At 45.3% G+C, this 17,413-nt stretch overlaps 1 pseudogene; it reads left to right on the top strand.

The window, feature by feature from the left end:
* The first annotated feature begins 11,374 nt into the window (after positions 1-11,374).
* Positions 11,375-13,096, top strand: LOC142842418 (elongin BC and Polycomb repressive complex 2-associated protein-like; annotated as a pseudogene).
* Positions 13,097-17,413: the final 4,317 nt, after the last annotated feature.

Raw genomic sequence — 17,413 nt, 5'->3', positions numbered from 1 at the left:
AGAGCCCTGAAGCCTGCTGTGATTTAGAAGCCATGAGAAAAATGGCAGAGTGGACAAGCAGTCAGATGTTATGAGGCGGCCAGGTCTCATTGCTGGTTACTCATGGCCCATGCTATGGATTGGAAAGTCAGGCAGGGCTCCATCATGGTCAAGAGACTCACCCAGTCACCCATTGACAGCCCAGATCATTGAAGCTGACACTCAGTAGCCATTCTCTGCTCTGGTTCCATAACTCTGACAGAAGTTTGGTTACCCTGTGATCTAAATGCCATCCTCAACTGCTGATTCAGAACCCTAAGGGGGTCACTGTCAGGGAAAGGAGGTCAGAGGAATTCTCCTGAGCAGACTGCTGAACACTCTGAGGTTTAAAGGTCTCGGCCAGGAGCACATTTGTCTCCATTGTCATGTTAGACAGACAGTGAACCTAAAGGCAACTACTACAGGTGTAGTGTAGTGATGTCTGATGAAAGATGGGGACACATTCGTCCTTCCCTGCCTCCTGTTCGTCTTTTTTTCCCAACATATCACCCCAAACCACAATAAAGGTAAGAGCTAAGTGGTGGTCCCAGCACAACAGCCTTTCCTTTCTCAGTCTCTGGCTCACAAGATGGACAAGCTAATATTCTGGAATCTTTGACTTTTGGGAAGTATGATAATCAGGGATGTCCATCTTATTCTCTGAGGCTCCAGTTCCTCAGCTCCATTATTGGGTAGCCCACCTCAAGTGCACCTCCTTTGGCAATCTCCCCATTTCCTGCCCATGACTCACTGGGTCTTTTCCAGAAGTGAACAGTAGCTTTCTTCTGCCTCTCTCTGGTCTCTGGACCCTCTCCATTCTGTCTCCCAAATACGCGATGCCTCAGTCTTGAGAACATGACTGATGCTCAACCTCTAGGGACTGAGGAATGTCCTAATGGCAGTTGGTGTTGCTACAACAAGGTGACATCATGGGATTCCAAGAGATCTCCAGGATACAATGGAATGTCCAGAGATGCGACCGCTGATGTCATGGCTAACTGCTTTTGCCACCCTGCTAAGTAGCTTTCCAGTACTGACCAGAAGACCAGCTGACCTTTCTAGGAGCCTCTCTGGGAAGACAGAGGAAACCAATCAGCACCTCGCCTTCTAAAGCTGGTGTTTCCTTGGCTTGACTGAAAGACTCATAACCTTTCCCATGTTGAGAACTAACCTAATATTTCAAAAGATTGCAGAGGTATGACTCATTCTTTCTCAAAGTCCATCAATATGAAGACTTAAATATTCATGAGAAACGACTTTAAGATGAACATAAATGAGGAAAGGTCACCCTCCTCAAGTCAGTGTTAGAAAGCATATTAAGGAAGAACGTACAGGCTGGTTACAGTGTGAGCCTTGAGAGAAGGGTACAGTCATAGAAGCCACATGCTTAACTTCAGGAAATTGCCCCTGGATTACTAAGCACATAGAGAAAGAACCCATCAGGGTGTTGGCAAAAGTGTGATGATCGATTTGCACAGGAATCTAACATAGTGGGTCCCCCAGGAGAAAAAGCCCACAGGCTGAGTTTTGTGCTCTCCACTCTGCTCCAAAGAGGAAAATGCAGGATAGTTGCAGGCCTTGGTGAGTTACAGTGAAATTCTGGATAGCAGGAAAATGAAGTCTACAGATGTAGACATATCTCAGATGCAGAGTGGCTGAATAGCATGTAGCAAGTCATGGGTTCAATGATCACTGCTGTCTCACTGGCCTTGGTGGCCGCAGATGTAATTTTAGCACCTGTGAAGTAGAAGCAGGATGACGTAAGCTCAAGGTGAACCTGCAAAGCCAGTGTGAGGACAGCTTGGATGATATGAAACCCTGTCTCAACAAATAAAACACTAATCTACCCTACCTCCAAGGCCTCACCTAACAATCCTTTCTTTCTGTATTGGTATTTCAGATGGACTTTATGTAACCCATAGTCTCTATTTCACCACCCAACCATAGCATCCTGAGTGCTGGACTCACAGGAGAGAACTGATCACCTGTGTTGTTCTTTTTTAAAAATGCTCCAAGATCCCCGTGGCAGTAGGCAGCAGAAATGCTGTAGGTCCCAAATGGTGGCTTCGGGCCATGTGGTGGGAGGCAGCAGGCCCTGGGAGCAGCCAGTCCCAGGCAGAAATGGCTGCAGGTCCCAGAGCGGCGGCCTGAGCGGTGGCAGCGGGCCATGTGGCGGCAGACAGCGGGCCCTGGGAGCAGCCAGTCCCAGGCAGGGACAGCTGCTGGTCCCAGAGCAGTGGTGGAGGGCCATGTGGCAGCATACAGTGGGCCCTGGGAGCAGCCATTCCCAGGCAGAGACAGCTTCTGGTCCCAGAGCAGTGGTGGCTGGCCATGTGGCAGCAGGCAGTGGGCCACAGGCAGAGATGGCTGCTGGTCCCTGAGCAATGGCTGGTCCCAGGCAGGGAGACACATGGCGGGCGGGCAGAAGACAGAAACATGGATAGACTTGACATGCAGGGTGAGGTTGAATGTTTATTCAGTGGGTTATGGAGGAGGAAGGGTGAAGGGGGTTGGAGAGAGAGAGAGAGAGAGAGAGATGAGAGAGAGAGAGAGAGAGAGAGAGAAGAGGGGAAAGAGAGAAGAGGGGAAAGAGACAGAGAGGGGGGAAGCAGCCGGAAGCAGTCTTGAGAGTTCTCCGCCCCAGTTTCTTTTGGCTGTGCTGCCTGGTCTCCTGCTTTTTATTATAAGGAAGACCTGGGAATGTTGTGCTTTCCTGTCCCTTTAAGGGACAAGCTACGCCCACTCCCATTACTTCTGACCTGCTCACCTCCAACTTGGGCCCTTCCTTTTCTGCTTCCTTGACGTGCTTACTTTTTATTATAAGGAAGACCTGGGAATGTTATGGTTTTGGTCCCTTTAAGAGACAAGCCACGCCCACTCCCTCCCCCATCCGCTGAAGCAGGCTGATCTTCAGCTTCTGGTGTGAGCTTGCTTTTTTTTCCATCTTTTTCTCGGAGAGGCAGTTTCGCTTCTGCCTCTCTCCCCACTTCTCTGCTTCCCCCCTTCTCTGTCTCTTTCTCCTCTTCTCTCTCTCTCTCTCTCTCTCTCTCCCTCCCTCCCTCCCTCTCTCTCTGCCCTCCCTTCAACCTTCCTCCTCCTAACCCCCTGAATAAATATTCAACCTCATCCTGCATGTCTTGTCTATCCATGTTTCTGTCTTCTGCCCTCCCGCCATGTGTCTCCCTGCCTGGAACCAGCCATTGCTCAAGGACCAGAAGCCTACTCTGCCTGGGTCCCACTGCCTGCTGCCACATGGCCCGCCAGCACCACCACTCGGGCCACCGCTCTGGGACCGGCAGCCATTTCTGCCTGGGACTGGCTGCTCCCAGGGCCTGCTGCCTGCTACCACATGGCACGCTGCCACCATTTGGGACTTACAGCATTTCTGCTGCCTTCTGCTGCGGGGATCTTGGAGCATTTTTCAAAAAGAACAACACCCTGGAAGTCAGCTCCTTTGCAGCCTTCCTGAGTTTTAGTCAGAGAGGTAAGAGCAAGCCTTTCACTGTACCCAGATAGAAAATTGAGACCTCAATATTCTCATGCTTTCTAAAGTATTAAACACATGGCATGGCCCAGAGATGTTGTTATATCCTGGCCTGGGGCTGGAGTCCCCCGGGTGGTTCCTGGTTGAGTCCTGCCCTACCTGACCCATGGTATAGCTCATACCTGTGGCTGTGTGGTGGCCCAGGTACACCCCAAGTCTTCCTGTGTCCATAATGCACTTATTACCTCTCATACCCTTCCCCACAACACATCCATTTCTTCTATTGTGAATTTTCTAAGCCGTTCATCTATTATTGAAAAACAAGTTTGTGGCAAAAAGGACAGCCCAAAAAATCAATAAAGAAACAGATATGAATGTCCCAAGGCTCATGGACATTACTGATGCATCTGCTCACCTTAGACGGCGTTGTCATTGAGGAAGAGCACACCAGGAACAGGCCAATGATGTTGGAAAAATACACTAAAGTCTAAAGGAGAGGAACATTCATCTTCCCATCTTTCTCCCTTGACTCATTTTTCCCATCTGCACTTGTTATACTCCTTCTCCTTACTGTGTTTGTGATTTATCACCTGACTATTTTCTTTCTTTTAAAGACAGGTTATCAGGTAGTCCAGGCTGACTTCCAATTTGCAACTAAGGATAACCTAGAGCTACTGTTCCTCCTCCCTCCACATCCTTAGTGCTGGCATTCTGGGTGTGTACCACTATACCCAACTTACATGGTGCTGGGAACCAAACCCAGAACCTCATCACACTAGGCAAGGACTGTCCCAACTAAGGCACATCTTTAGACACTCACTGGTCATGCACTAGTGTCCAGGAACATGTCTTCCAAGACATTCGTTTCTGTTGTGATTTCAGAGTGAACTTGTTGATTTGAAATATTGTAAATGCATGTAAAATACTATGTAACCTTTTAGAACGAGCTATTATGGTTTATATCTGTTAAGCCACTTATGAGCTAAAGGCTTTGTCTGCTGGAGGTCCCTCTGTGTGCTGTGATTACCAATAATGAATAGAGAATTGCCTTGGCAGAGTGATAGGGGAGAACTTGTGTAGGCAGGGAAGACAGAACTGAATGTTGAGAGAAAGAAGGCATAGTCAGTGAGACGCCATGGAGTCATCAGAGTCAGACTTGCCAAACATTTGCCAGTAAGCCACTGCCATGTGGTGATATACAGATTAACAGAAATGGGTTAAATTAAGATGTACGAGTTTGCCAATAAGAAGATAGAGCTAATGGGCCAAGCAGTCTTTTACTTAATAGAGTTTCTTGTGGTTATTTTTGTGCTAAGCTAGCTGGTTTGCCAACATGAACAAGTAGCCAATTCTCCTACAGAGAAGTTCTGGAAACTTCAGAAGGTATGGCCTAACTAGAGGAAGTATATATTTGAGGGATTGTGTTTGGTGGCTGGGTCTTGGACCCTTGGAAACTTCTTCTTCTTCCTCCTCCTCTTCTTCTTCTTCTTCTTCTTCTTCTTCTTCTTCTTCTTCTTCTTCTTCTTCTTCTTCTTCTTCTTCTTCTTCTTCTTCTTCTCTCTCTCTCTCTCTCTCTCTCTCTCTCTCTCTCTCTCTCTCTCTCTCTCTTCCTACCTCTCTCCCCTCGTTTGCTTCCTGTCTTTGGTGGGCAGATCACTTCTATTTCACTGTGATATAATTAGTTCTTATAAGATGAGGGACATGGAACCATCTTATCAAGGGCAGCAATCCCCAAAGCTATAAATTGAAAGTTTTTCTGCTCTTTAAGTGGTTATCTTGGGGAATCCTGCCACAGTAATATGATGTCAAACCAACTAACATGACTGTAGTGAAAATTCATCAAAGGCTTCATTTTGAATGCCCAATAATAAACTCCATAGGACAAGAAAGTATGTGGGGAGTCCTCCTGCAGTTCAGGACACTGGAGGATTATAGAGATTAAACTGATTGTCCCTTTATCAAGCTATGACAGGACACAGATCTGCTTTGTTTTGTTTCTTAGTTTTTTGTTCCTAGTCAAATGAATACATTTGAAAGCCTAGTGACCCATGGAGAATATGTCATTGTTCTCTTTAGTCTGGGCAGAGTGCTGGGATTCCTCAATCCACAATGCTGAGTGAACCATCTGACCAGCTCTGTCACCAAAGGAATATACCTATATATGATAAAGGAAATATACAGCAAGCCAATTGCCAACATCAAAGTAAATGGAGAGAAAATCCCAGCGATCCCACTGAAATCAGAAATAAGACAAAGTTGTCCACTTCCTCCATATCTATTCAGTATAGTTATTGAGATCCTAGCTACAGCAATAAGACACCAAAAGGAGATAAAGGGGAAAAAGTCAGAAAAGAAAAGTAAAACTCTCATTGTCTGCTGATGATATAATAGTTTACATAAGCGACCCTAAAAGTTCTACCAAGGAACTTCTCCAACTCACAAACATTTTCAGTAATGTATCAGAATACAAGATTAACTGAAATCAGTAGCCCTCCTGTACACAGATGATAAATGGGCTGAGAAAGAGATCAGAGAAACGTCACTCTTTACAATAGCTACAAATAACATAAAATATCTTGCAGTAACTCTAACCAAACAAGTGGAAGACTTGTATGACAAGAACTTTAAATCTTTGAAGAAAGAAATTGAGGAAGATACCAGAAAGTGGAAAGATCTCCCATGATCTTGGGTAGCTAGAATTAACATAGTAAAATGGCAATCTTACCAAAGCAATCTACAGATTCCATGCATTGCCCATCAAAATCCCACCAAAATCCTTCACAGACCTTGAATAATGGTATTCAACTTCATAAGGAAAAGCAAAAAACTCAGGATAGCCAAAACAATTCTGTACAATAAAAAACTTCTGGAGGCATCACAATCCCATATAGTAGAGACTTAAAACTCTACTATTGAGCTTCAGTATTGAAAACAGCCTGGCATTGGCATAAAAACAGAAAGGAGGTACAATGAAACTGAATCAAAGCCTTGGATGTTAAACCATTCACCTTCAAAAACCTGATTTTTTTTACAAAGAAGCAAAAAAATAATCAAATGGAATAAAGAAAGAATATTGAAGAAATGATGCTGATATAACTGGATTTCAACATGTAGAAGAATAAAATTGATCCATATCTACCACTATGCACAAAACTCAAATCAAATTGGATCAAATACCTCAATATAAAACCAGTCACACTGAACATCATAGAAGAGAAATTCAGAAGTATCCTTGAACGCCTGCCACAGGAGACCACTTCCTATAATTGACCTTACTAGCATAGATATTGAGAGAAGCAATTAATAAATGAGAACTCCTGAAAATAAAAAGTTTAGTAAAGCAAAGGACACATTCAACAAGACAAAAGGACAGCCTACAGACTGGGAAAAGATCTTCACCATCTCCACATCAGACAGAGGTCTGATCTCCAAAATATACAAATATCTCAAGAAATTGGTCATCAAAAGAAAAAAACAATCCAATTTAAAAAATGGGGTACAGACCTAAACAGAGAACTCTCATCAGAGGAATCTAAACTGTTGAAAGACAAGGAAATGCTCAACATCCTTAGTCATCAGATAAACGCAAATCAAAACAACTCGGAAATTCTATCTAAAACCTGTGAGAATGGCCAAGATCAAAATTACTGATGACAGCTTATGCTGGAGAGATTGTGGGGTAAAGGGAACACTCCTTAATTGCTGGTGGGAGTGCAAGCTAGTACAGCCCCTTTGGATATCGGTGTGTGTTTTCTTAGAAAATTTGAAAAGAACGTCCTTGAAGATGCAGTAATACCACTTTTGGGTATATATCCAGAGGATGCTCAATCGCACCCAAAGGACATGTGCTTATGTATGTTCATAGCAGTATTGTTTATCATAGCCAGAACCTGGGAACAACTTAAATGCCCCTCGATCGAAGAATGGATAAGGAAAATGTGATACATTTACAAAATGGAGTACTGCATAGCAGAGAAAAGTAACAACATCTTGAAATTTGCAGGCTAATGGATTGATCAGGAAACATCATTTTAATAAGGTATCCCAGACTCAGCAACACAAACATAATATGTACTCACGCATAAATCATTTTTAAATGTAAAGCAAAGAAAACCAGCCTAAGAATCACAATCCCAGATAATCTAGACCCTAAGAGAGACACATATAGATCTAATCTACATGACTGAGGTAGGAGGAACGCGGGCCCCTTGTTCCATTCTACTGCCCGGCTAGCTTATAGCTGAAATAACCACACAGAAATTAATTAAATTACTGTCTGGCCCATTATATCTAGCCTCATATTTTTTTTAAATGTGTGTTTACCACGAGGTCGTGGCTTATTAGGAAAGATTCAGTGTGTCTGACTCTGGTGACTTCGTGGCGGCTCCAGAGCTAGCAGAAATAGTACTTCCACCATTTTGAAATTGGAGAGAGGTGGAGCCAGCATCTAGAGCAGCTGCAACCAAGCTGCTTAACATTTTAAATGCTCTTCAAGGCGGTAGAGAATCTTCAATTACTCCCAGTGGTATACTCAAAAAAAAGGTAGGGATCTGAACAGAGAACTTTTGAGAAAGAAACAACTAAAAATATATCTCAAAAAAGTGTTATATATCACTTATACTCATGAAATTTTTTTCAATTTAAAACTGCTTGAGAATTCTTTTCCCACCAGCCAGTATGATAAAAAGCAAAAGAAACAATTGACAACACATGCTGATAAGGATGGGGAACTTTCATTCACTGTCAGTGGGATAGTAAGTGATGAAGCCACTATAGAAATCATGTGAAAATATTCAAACATAGAGAAATATATTTACCATATGACACAGCAAATGTCATTTACAAAATATTCATCACAGCAGGGTATGGTGGCACGTGCCTTTAATAAAACATATAGGAGGCATAGGAAGGTAAATCTCTGAATTTGAGCTAGTCTGGTCTACACAGATAGTAGATTTAGTTTCAGGAATGGCCAGATCTTACCAAGGAAAGGTTGTCTCATATATATTACCAAATACCTATTTTTCTAATGGTAAATATCAGTAATCTTTGCAAGACGATCTTTGAAATCCATATGCATATTTCCTTACACATGGTAAAAAGGACTGAAATTAGTCGTTAAAGAATGTTCTTTATTTCACTTTTTTAAATTTCATTTTATATTCCAACCAATCCTCTGTCCCCTTGTTGCCTCCCCTCAGCCCACTCCCTTGCCCCTCCCAAAGTATAGGGTTTCCCATGGGGAATCAATAAAACCTGGCATATTAAGTTGAAGCAGGGCCAAGCTCATTCCTCCTCCCATCTTAAGGCTGAGCATGGCATTCCACGATAGGGAATGGGCTCCAATAAGCAAGTTCATGCATCAGGGATAGATTCTGGTCCCTCTGCCAAGAGCTCCTGAGATAGGCCAAGCAACACAACTTTCTCGCACATGCAGAAGGCCTAGTTCAGTTACATGGAGACTCCACAGCTGCAGGTCTAGAGTTCACAAGTTTTCACAACCTTGGTTCAGCTCTCTCTGTAGACTTCCTTCTCACCTCTCTTGCTTATACTATAAACCCTTCTGTCTCTCTTTGACTGGATTCCCGGAGCTCGGTCTGGTGCTTGGTGGTGGATCTCTGCATCTGGTTCTATCAATTACTGTATGAAGGCTCTATGATGGTAGTTAGGAGAGTCACCAATCTGACTACAGTGGAATCTACTTCACTCACCCTCTCCAATATTGCTAGGAGTCTTAACTTTGGTCATCCTTGTGGATTCCTGGGAATTTCCCTAGGACAAGTTTTCTCTCTTCAATTCAAAAAAAAAAAAATGAGCTGTTTATTTCTTCCTCTAAGAAGAAATTTTATTTTGGGCAGAGAAGAAAAGGATAAGTCTCTTCTGGGGGATCAAGTTCAATTAGAAAACTGTCAGTTTTGAAGTGTTGGATTTTATTTTCCTGTTTTTTTGCATGTAATATATATTGGAGGATAATGTGTATGCATGCGCCAGTATTTTTGTGCATGCACAGAGTGTATGCTCATGCACATATATGTACCAATATTTCCCTGCCCTGTGTTAAGTCCTAGGTCCTCCCCGCTCTGTCCATGTCTAGGAAGGTGAACATCCAAACTGGCTAGGCTCCCACAAAGCCAGCACATTATGTAGGATCAAAACCCATTGCCATTGTCCTTGGCGTCTTATCAGCTCTCATTGTTCGCCATGTTCAGAGAGTCCAGTTTTATCCCATGCTTTTTCAGTCACAGTCCAGCTGGCCTTGGTGAGCTCCCAATAGATCAGCTCCACTGTCTCAGTGGGTGGGTGCACCCCTCGTGGTCCCGACTTTTTGCTCATGTTCTCCCTCCTTCTGCTCCTCATTGGGACCTTGGGAGCTCAGTCCAGTGCTCCAGTGTGGGTCTCTGTCTCTATCTCCATCCATCACCATATGAAGGTTCTATGATGATATGCAAGATATTCGTCAGTATTGCTCTAGGATAGGGTCATTTCAGGTTCCCTATCCCCAGCTGCCCAAGGAATTAACTGGGGACCTAGGCTTGGGCACCTGGGAGCCACTCTAGATTCAAGTCTTTTGCCAACCCTAAGGTGGCTCCCTTAACTAAGAATTGTGCTTCCGTGCTCCCCTATCCAACCTTCCTTTATCCCAATCCTGCTTTTACCCCAAGTTTCCCCCTTCCTCCCCTTCTCCCTTTTCTCTCCCCATCTCCCCTTACCCCCATCCCACCCCACCCCCAAGATCTCAATTTTCTCCCTGGCAACTTTGTCTACTTCCCATAGCCAAGAGGATAACTATATGTTTTTCCTTTGGTTCACCTTCTTACTTAGCTTCTTTAGGATCACCAATTGTAGGCTCTGTGTCCCTTATTTATGGCTAGAAACCAATTGTGAGTAAGTACATCCCATATTCATCTTTTTGGGTCTGGGTTACCTCACTCAGGATAGTGTTTTCTATTTCCATCCATTTGCATGCAAAATTCGAGAAGTCAGTGTTTTTACCGCAGCATAGTACTCTAATGTGTAGATATTCCACACTTTCTTCATCCATTCTTCCATTGAAGGGCATCTAGGTTGTTTCCAGGTTCTGGCTATTACAAATAATACTGCTATGAACATAGTTGAACAAATGCTCTTGTCATATGATAGGGCATCTCTTGGGTATATTCCCAGGAGTGGTATTGCTGGATCCAGGGGTAGGTTGATCCCGAATTTCCTGAGAAACCGAAACACTGATTTCCAAAGTGGTTGCACAAGATTGCATTCCCACCAGCAATAGATGAGGGTACCCCTTCCTCCACAGCCTCTCCAGCAAAGGCTATCATTGGAGTTTTTTATTTTAGCCATTCTGACAGGTGTAAGATGATATCTCAAAGTTGTTTTGATTTGCATTTCCCTGATCGCTAAGGAGGTTGAGCATGACCTTAAGTGTCTTTTGGCCATTTGAACTTCCTCTGCTGAGAATTCTCTGTTCAGGTCAGTGCCCCATTTTTTAATTGATTAATTAGCATTTTAAAGTCTAGTTTCCTGAGTTCTCTGTATATTTTGGAGATCAGACCTTTGTCTGTTGCGGTGTTGGTGAAGATCTTCTCCCAGTCAGTAGGTTGCCTTTTTGTCTTGGTGACAGTGTCCTTTGCTTTACAGAAGCTTCTCAGTTTTAGTTGGTCCCATTTATTCAATGTGGCCCTCAATGTCTGAGCTGTTGGGGTTACATATAGGAAGCGATCTCCTGTGCCCATCTGATGTAGGGTACTTCCCACTTTCTCTTTTATCAGTTTCAGTGTGTTCTGACTGATAGTGAGGTCTTTAATCCATTCGGACATGAGTTTTGTGCACGGTGATAGATATGGGTCTATTTTCATTCTTCTACAGGTTGACATCCAGTTATGCCAGCACCATTTGTTGAAGATGCTTTCTTTCTTCCATTGTATACTTTTGGCTCCTTTATCAAAAATGAGGTGTTCAAAGAAAGAAGCCGAGAGGGCGGAAGGCGCCCTCCCCGCCGCTGGGCCCGGGCACCGGGCGCCAGGCCGGGGTCCTTCCCGCCGGCTGTGAGTGCGGCCGCTTTGTTTGCCCCTGCCTCAGCGTTGAGGGGGGTGCGCCGGGAACGCGGCGGCAGGAAGCGCGACCGATTGCACCGGGGACGCGCGGGGGACCCAGGAGTCCGGCCGCCGCGAGGGCCGCGTGACGAGACCGCGGAGGGACCCGGAGCACCGCCGCGGGTCCCCGGTGGCGGGCCCAGGGCGCCCGTGAGCACAGACCTCCCGTCGACGGGGGGCGATGTTCCCCTGGCCAGCGGGCTCTTCGGGCCGCCGGGGCATCCCGCCTTTGGGACCAGGGCCCCCGCAGTGGGCGACCCCCAAGGCTGCTCCATGGAGACTCTGTGTCCTCCTCCCCGCTTGACAGTGCCCGCGTCCCCGCGGGGGTCTCCCTGCTCGCCCACGCCCCGGAAACCGCGTCGGGGGACCCCGGAGTTCTCCCCGCTGTGCCTGCTTGCCCTCGCCTTCTGCGCCCTTGCCAAACCCCGGCCGTCCGCCCTGGGCCTGGGGGCTGGAGAGCTGGCGCCGCGGACCCCGGTACTGCTGGGCCCCCCGGCCTCGCCATGCACCGGCGGCAGGGCTGTGGACAGTCTGAAGCACCTCGGGGAACAGGCCGGGCCACCGAGCGACGTGAGCTCCGCGGCCCGCGAGGATGCAGGAATCGCGGTGTGCCCAGGCGGCGAAGAAGAGGAAGAGGGCGGAGGCGGCTTCCCGCACTTCGGTTCTGGTTCCTGCGCACCTCCCGGTTGCTGCCCTGCTCCCCGGCGTCCTCGGGATTCTCCGACCAGCTCCGCCTGGTCCCCGCCCAGGCCAGCCCCGAGTCTGGAGTTCCAGCCTGATGCAGCTAGCAGTCCGCCTCATGAGCCCAGCTCCCAGCTTCCTCCGCCACCTGCGGGCCTCTCCCCGGAACCTGCGTCTCCGGAGCAGCCTGTGCCGGCCTCGGCGGCTGCATCTGGTGGAGACCCTGCCCCGGCCGCGCCCGAGGCACCCGCGCTCAGCCCTTCCACGGCAGACGCAGCGCCGGACGCGCCCAGTGATCTCCGCCAGGAACATTTCAATCGCCTGATCCGCCGCTCGAAACTTTGGTGTTATGCGAAGGGCTTCGCCCTGGACACTCCAAGTTTGCGCCGAGGGCCCGAGCGGCCGGCAGCCAAAGCCCGGGTAGCAGCCAAGAAACGCCGGCGGCCAGCGCCGCCTCCGCGCGGAGTGCAGCCCCGCCCGCCCGTCCCGACGCTCCCCACCTCGAGCACCTTTAGCCTCCTCGACTGCTTTCCCTGTCCACCAGCCCTGGTGGTGGAAGAGGACGGAGACTTAGGGCCGGCTTCCTCGCTTCGCCTCCAGGGAGACGAAAAGCCTCCGCCTGCCCACCCGCTGTGGAGGTGGCAGATGGGAGGACCCGCTGTCCCCGAGCCCGCCCCCGGGCCTCAAATCCTGGTGGGTCAACTTGGAAGAACCCTGAGCTTTAGACCTCTTCTCCGGGTTGGGGCCCCGGGCAGTCTGAGGACTCCAGGAGGGAGCCTTGATTCTCAGATTTGTCTGTCTTTTTGCATTTTACGGACTGTGTGCCGAGAACCGCAAATGACAGTGATCTTCAAGCACCTGAGAGGTCGGGGTGATAGTCCCTCATCTCGACCAATGAACCAAGGGATGGCTTCCGGAAAAGCCTTAACTGTAGAAGGCTGCATAACCAGCCCCATCCCTGCCCTCTCAGCGGGCGACCAGGGTCTTTATACCCCAGGGGAGCAAGGCGGCAACTGCCCAGAGACCAAAAGAAAGGGACGGAGGGAAGGACCTTGGTGATGGACAAACCGGTTGTTTCCGCGTTTGAGGGCCAGTTCAGGGACGTGGGGTTGCTGTGGGGTGGGAAAATGATTGACAACTTCCTGGGGGCATCCTCTACCCCCCACGGTTCAGACCTTTAACCCTTTACACCCCCTTTTCTATTCCTAGTCCTTCTCCCCAAGTTCAGGTGATTCTCCCGTTGATGAGAGCCTCAGTCTCAACCAGCAGGGTTGAGCAACTTTACCCTTTTGTCCAGTTTTTGGGGTTTCCCTTGCCATAAGGTTTGATGAGTGGAAGAGTCCTCCAGCCCCACTTCCCTCCTCCCTTAAAAGAGGAGGGCAGAGGGCCTAGTTGTGTGGCCCAAGGCTGGTTTATCCACGGGAACGGGCCAAAAATTCCCTGGGAAGATAATGGAAGGTGGAAGAAATCAATAAAATCAGATCAAACAAAAAAAAAATGAGGTGTTCATAGGTTTGTGGGTTAAAATACGGGTCTTCTATACGATTCCATTGGTCGACTTCTCTGTTTTTATGCCAGTACCACAATGTTTTCATCACTGCAGCTCTGTAATCGAGTTTGAAGTCAGGGATGGTAATGTGTACAGACAATCCTTTATTGTATAGGATTGTTTTGGCTATCCTGGGTTTTTTGTTTTTCCATATAAAGTTGATTATTGTCCTCTCAAGATCTGTGAGGAATTTTGATGGGACCTTGATGGGGATTGCATTGAATCTATAAATTGCCTTTGGTAGAATTGCCATTTTTACTATGTTGATCCTCCCAATCCAAGAGCAAGGGAGGTCCTTCCATTTTCTGGTATACTCCTCAGTTTCTTTCTTCAATGCCTTAAAGGTCTTGTCAAATAGATCTTTCACTTCCTTGGTTAGGGTTACCCCAAGATATTTTATGCTGTTTGTGGCTATCGTGAAAGGTGAAGCTTCTCTGATTTCCCTCTCTGCTTCCATATCCTTTGTGTATAAGAGGGCGACTGATTTTTTGGAGTTGAGCTTGTATCCTGCCACATTACTAAAGGTACAGCTGTAAAAGTTCATTGGTGGAGTTTTGGGGGTCGCTTATGTACACTATCATATCATCTGCAAATAACGAAACTTTCACTTCTTCCTTTCCAATTCAAATCCCCTTGATCCCCTTATGTTGTCTTATTGCTATTGCTAGAACTTCAAGCACTATATTGAAGAGGTATGGTGAGAGTGGACAGCATTGTCGTGTTCCTGAGTTTAACGGGATGGCTTTGAGTTTCTTTCCATTTAATTTGATGTTAGCTGTCGGCTTGCTGTATATAGCTTTTATTATATTTAGGTATGACCCTTGTGTCCCTCATCTCTCCAATACTTTTATCATAAAGGGATGTTGAATTTTGTCAAATGCTTTTTCAGCATCTAATGAGATGATCATATGGTTTTTTTCCTTCAGTTTATTTATATGATGGATTACATTGATAGATTTTCGTATGTTGAACCAGCCCTGCATCCCTGGGATGAAGCCTACTTGATCATAATGGATAATTTTTCTAATGTGTTCTTGGATTCGGTTTGCCAGTATTTTGTTGAGGATTTTTGCATCGATGTTCATGAGTGAGATTGGTCTATAATTCTCTTTCTTGGTTGAGTCTTTGTGCGGTTTTATTATCAGAGTAACTCTAGCTTCATAAAAGGAATTTGGCAGTGCCTCTTCTGTTTCTATATTGTGAAATACATTAAGGAGTATAGGTATTAGCTCTTCTTGGAAGTTCTGGTAGAATTCTGCATTGAAAACATCTGGTCCTGGGCTTTTTTTGGTAGGGAGGTTTTGATAACCTCTTCTAATTCTTCACTTTCGCGACTCACAGGTCTATTTAGACTGTTCACCTGGTCCTGATTTAACTTTGGTATATGATATTTATCTAAAAAAGTATCCATTTCCTTTACATTTTCCAGTTTTGTGGCATATAGGCTTTTGTAGTAAGATCTAATGATTCTCTGAATTTCCTCTGTGTCTGTGGTTATGTCCCTCTTTTCATTTCTGATCTTATTAATTTGCAAATTCTCTCTCTGTCGTTTGATTAGTTTGGATAGGGGTTTGTCAATCTTGTTGATTTTCTCCAGGAACCAGCTTTTTGTTTCATTGATTCTTTGGATTGTTTTCTGTGTTTCTATTTTGTTGATTTCAGCCCTCAGTTTGATTATTTCCAGTCTTCTACTCCTCCTAGGTGAGTCTGCTTCTTTTTTTTCTAGAGCTTTCAGGTGGGCTGTTAAGTCTCCAATATGTGCTTTCTCTGTTTTCTTTAAGTGGGCACTTAGTGCTATGAACTTTCCTCTTAGGACTGCTTTCCTAGTGTCCCATAAGTTTGAGTATGTTGTTTCTTTATTTTCATTGAATTCAAGGAAGACTTTAATTTCTTTCTTTATTTCTTCCTTAATCCAGGTATGGTTCAGTAGTTGACTGTTCAGTTTCCATGAGTTTGTAGGCTCTCTGGGGGTAGCATTGTTGTTGAATTCTAACTTTAATCCATGGTGGTCTGATAAGACACAGGTGGTTAGTAATATTTTTTTGTAGCTGTGTAAGTTAGCTTTGTTACCGAGTATGTGGTCAATTTTCGAGAAGGTTCCATGAGCTGCAGAGAAAAAGGTATATTCTTTCCTCTTTGGGTGGAATATTCTATAGATGTCTGTTAAGTCCATTTGCTTCATTAGCTCCATTAATTCTCTAATTTCTCTGTTAGGTTTCTGTCTGATTGACCTGTCCATTGGTGAGAGAGGAGTGTTGAAGTCTCCTACTATTAGTGTGTGCGGTTTGATGGCTGCCTTGAATTTTAGCAATGTTTCTTTTACATACGTGGGTGCTTTTATATTAGGGGCATAGATATTCAGGATTGAGACTTCTTACTGATGAATTTTTCCTGTTATGAGTATAAAATGTCCCTCTCCATCTCTTCTGATTGATTTAAGTTTGAAGTCAACTTTGTTCGAAATTAGTATGGCCACACCTGCTTGTTTCTTAGGTCCATTTGCTTGATAAGCCTTTTCCCAGCCCTTTACTCTGAGTAGGTGCCTGTCTTTGTGGTTGAGGTGTGTTTCTTGTAGACAGCAGAATGTTGGATCCTGTTTTCGTATCCAGTCTCTTAGCCTGTGCCTTTTTATAGGTGAGTTGAGCCCATTGACATTAAGTGATATTAATGACCAGTGGTTGTTAACTCCGGTCACTTTTTTAGTAGTAGGGTTTGTGTGTTTTCCTTCTTTGAGTTGCACTGGTGAAGGGTCTCTAGATGTCTGAGTTATTGAGGTCTTTGTTGGACTCCTTGGTTAGTGATTTTCCTTCTATTATTTTCTGTAAGGCTAGATTTGTGGCTACGTATTGCTTAAATTTGTTTTTATCCTGGAAAATTTTGTTTTCTCCATTTATGGTGAACGAAAGCTTGGCTGGGTATAGTAGTCTGGGCTTGCATCCATGGTCTCTTAGCTTTTGCAGTACATCTATCCAGGACCTTCTGGCTTTCATGGTTTCCATAGAGAATTCAGGTGTAAGTCTCATAGGTTTACCTTTATAATTAAGTTGGCCTTTTTCCTTTGCGGCTCTTAATATTCTTTCTTTATTCTGTATATTTTGTGTTTTGATTATTATATGGCGAGGGGATGTTTTTTTTTTTGATCCAGCCTATTTGGGATTCTGTATGCCTCTTGAACCTTCATAGGTACATCCTTCTTCAGGTTGGGAAAGTTTTCTTCTATAATTTTGTTAAGTATATTTTCTGGACCGTTGAGCTGCACTTCTTCTCCTTCTTCTACTCCAATTATTCTTAGGTTTGGTCTTTTTATTGTGTCCCATATTTCCTGAATGTTTTGTGATGAGAGTTTGTTGGACTTGCTGTTTTCTTTGATCAGTTTGTTTATTTTCTCTATGTTATCCTCAGACTCTGAGATTCTTTCTTTTATCTCTTGTATTCTGCTGGTTATGCTTGTTTCTGTAGTCTCTATTCGTTTACCTAGATTTTCCATGTCCAGCCGGCCCTCTGTTTGTGTTTTCTTCTTTGCCTCCATTTTATTTTTCAAATCATGAACTGTGCCCATTATCTGCTTGATTGTTTTTCCTTGCTTTCCTA

The sequence above is a fragment of the Microtus pennsylvanicus genome, unplaced genomic scaffold, assembly GCF_037038515.1.
Source record: "Microtus pennsylvanicus isolate mMicPen1 unplaced genomic scaffold, mMicPen1.hap1 Scaffold_75, whole genome shotgun sequence".
Taxonomy (NCBI): domain Eukaryota; kingdom Metazoa; phylum Chordata; class Mammalia; order Rodentia; family Cricetidae; genus Microtus; species Microtus pennsylvanicus.
The sequence above is the reverse complement of the archived record's forward strand: the minus strand, read 5'-3'. Positions and strand labels throughout refer to the sequence as shown.